Source organism: Micropterus dolomieu, linkage group LG08 (assembly GCF_021292245.1).
Source record: "Micropterus dolomieu isolate WLL.071019.BEF.003 ecotype Adirondacks linkage group LG08, ASM2129224v1, whole genome shotgun sequence".
NCBI classification, from domain to species: Eukaryota; Metazoa; Chordata; class Actinopteri; order Centrarchiformes; family Centrarchidae; genus Micropterus; species Micropterus dolomieu.
Genome location: NC_060157.1, coordinates 7850729 through 7853675, shown reverse-complemented (window position 1 = coordinate 7853675; position 2947 = coordinate 7850729).

Here is a 2947-nt window from a genome sequence, read left to right as displayed (position 1 = left end):
AAATTGAGAGTTTGTAATCTGGCATAAGTTATTTTTTAGTCTCTGCTTATCTGAATAGAACATGAGGAGCAGAATGAGTTTCTGACTTTTGAAAATAAGAGCCATAGCCGCCGGCTTTACATATTTATTTGGTAGCAAAGGTTGGACAACACAGCTGGGAAACTAAATTATGTATTAACATCTAATGCTGATTCCTCTTCATAGGCCAAGCGTTCTAGATGAGGAAAGGGCAACAAGGATGGCAGATGTATAGCTCTGCAAGTGCCTATTTATCCTGCTGAAGTCCGCAGAGCCAGAATAAATACTTCCTACTTTACATGTGGATAAGAATAGTATTCTGGGTTCGGGATTTGATTGAAAGCACTGCTATCTAATCTATGATAAATATTCATCACATGGCCTTTTTTATTCAATTGTTGTGGAGCCCAGAATTAATGGGAATTTATCTGGTCAGCTCCAAGATGTACTGTAGATTTGTGACATTTGTATGCCTTCTGTGTTGTAGTCTGGGAGGGTTTTGCATCCCATTGTGACCTGCAGTCACAATACGCAGTGGTCAAAACTATGCAGATTTTCTCAGAATAAAGCTGGTTGTGAAGAATTATCCAAATATTAAAGATTTATTTTACCCTCAGTCAGACATTTGAAGAATACATGTTGTCAGTCTTTTCCTTTAAAATCCTCCTCCCTACTCTTTTCTGCGATCTCTCAGGTAGGAATTTTCCAGAAGTGTTTCTGCAGAACTGTGGAATGCTGACAGGATGGAGCATGTTTCTGGTTCTCGCACGATTTGCAGAATATACACAGTTTGTAGGAACTCAGGAAGGAACTCAGCCATAAAAAGTGAACTTGGATGAAGTTCACTTTCTGCTAAGTTTTATATATTAGCACAAACATTAACAGTCCATGGATTGTAGTGGTAGGATGTTAACTTTGTCAATGTTAAGCACATTATCTGAATATAGCCCTTTGTTATAACCATTCATATTAAAGTGAAATTGAAATTGCAGACTAAAGTTTTACCAAAGAACTCAGACAAACATTTAGGCTGACTCACAAATGAATGTTTTGCTTTCACCTCCTCCTCCACCTTCATTCCTCACACACTGAAGTATCCTACTGAGGTTACTGCAGGAGTAGATGATGCCTTTATTTTCTCCCGAACGATGCTGACACAGGGCAACATGAGCTGCAGCTTTGTAAAGCCTCTTGTCCTGTGTGATCAGCTCTGGTTAAGTCACTGGACCTGCCTGCCTGTGAAACCTGATCCAGTAGTGAGATTTTCTTTGAAATGGAAAGGTAATACAGTTTGCCTGCCTCAAGCATAGATAACAGTTTGGGGCTTCTTGACTCTCTCTATTATGTGGGAGTACCATCAAAATGCATCAGTGCAACACATCTCCGTGGAGGTAATGGGATCTGAGTCCCTGATAATGGTGTACAATTTGAACGCTCATTTTGGCAGGGTAGTTAAACTCCAGCAAACACCAGCAAAGTTTGACCATTATCTCCCTCGATGCTTATAAAGATTAGCAGAAATCCCAGAATTAGGCAAACATGACCTCAATGTCCTCTAATAAGAAAAATACTTAGTGAAGAGTCATCTTGGAATTACTCTATTTATTCCACTGCAAAATGAAACAAAGTGAGTTACGAAAGGACAATAACAATCTCAGCAGCAAAACTACACTGATGACCTGCAGAAGGATCATCAAGTATTTGTTTTGCCTGGCCAAATGAGAGACTGTGCACATGTGCGCCATCTACTGAAGCAGAGAGGGTATTGTAAATGGGTAAAAGCTTAAGTACACAAGAGGCCACTGTGTTTTCAGGCAACTGATAGAACTCCAAAACATGTGAAATGCAAGAACACAGTAATTTTCTTACAGTAAATGTTTGCTGCACAAATTTGTGTACATTTTTTGGACTTTCCTCTGATCTTTGCTGTTTTTAATATGTGAAATGTTTCACATAATTTTACATCTTTTTGCTTTGAATGTTTTTAAAAAACATCTGAGACATTTAGAGGGGAAAGGTGCCTTTGGTGGAACTCATGTACAACTCTTATACATCTATTACTTGACAAGGGGCCCCCAACTGATTTTTGCGGTGGCTTACAAACCAAAAATTTTGGGAACCACTGGCTTAATCTTCAACAATGCAAGCCTCAATCTTAAATGTAACCAGTATGGCAGTCAAATATATGTAGTGGAGTAAAAAGTACGACATTTCCCTAGAATTTAAGAAGAAAATGAATTTACTCAAGTAGAGTACAAGTACCTCAAAATTGTACTTAGTGTAAGTAAATGTCATTAGTTATTTCCCATGACTGGATGGCGCAACTGGAATAATAATTTATTTTTAACCTGACATTCTGTAGAATTTGTCTTTCTACTCTGATTTCATTTGAGAAACTTTCTTTTACCTTTCTTGTCTTGACTGACTGAGGCCTCACTATAACTTTCATTTGATTACTATAGAATTCATTGTGTGTCCACAGTGTGTGCCTGGAGAAATGTGAAATGAGCAGCCTACCCAGCCCCTGTTTAATAGATTCCAACTATTTCTTCATTTTTTGACATCTAATTTAATTTTGCTCTTTAACTCATCCTAATACACGCTTGACACAGAGTGTGAACACAGTGTGAACCAGCCCTATGATTTCACACCAATGCTTGACAGAGGTTCCTCATTATTTTAATCAAACAAGAGAGAATAAAGACTTTGGTCTCTGCATTCAGAGAAAATGTCTTGAATTGCACAACAGTTCAGAAAAGTTCCATTATAAAAACAGAACATATTTATGTATGTAGCAATTATTTAGGGTCAGGGAACTGTTGACTACTCTGCAATTACACACATATTCATACACTTTCTTTATAATCCATGGATGTGACTGTTTCTCTCTCTCTCTCTCTCTCTCTCTCTCTCTCTCTCTCTCTCTCTC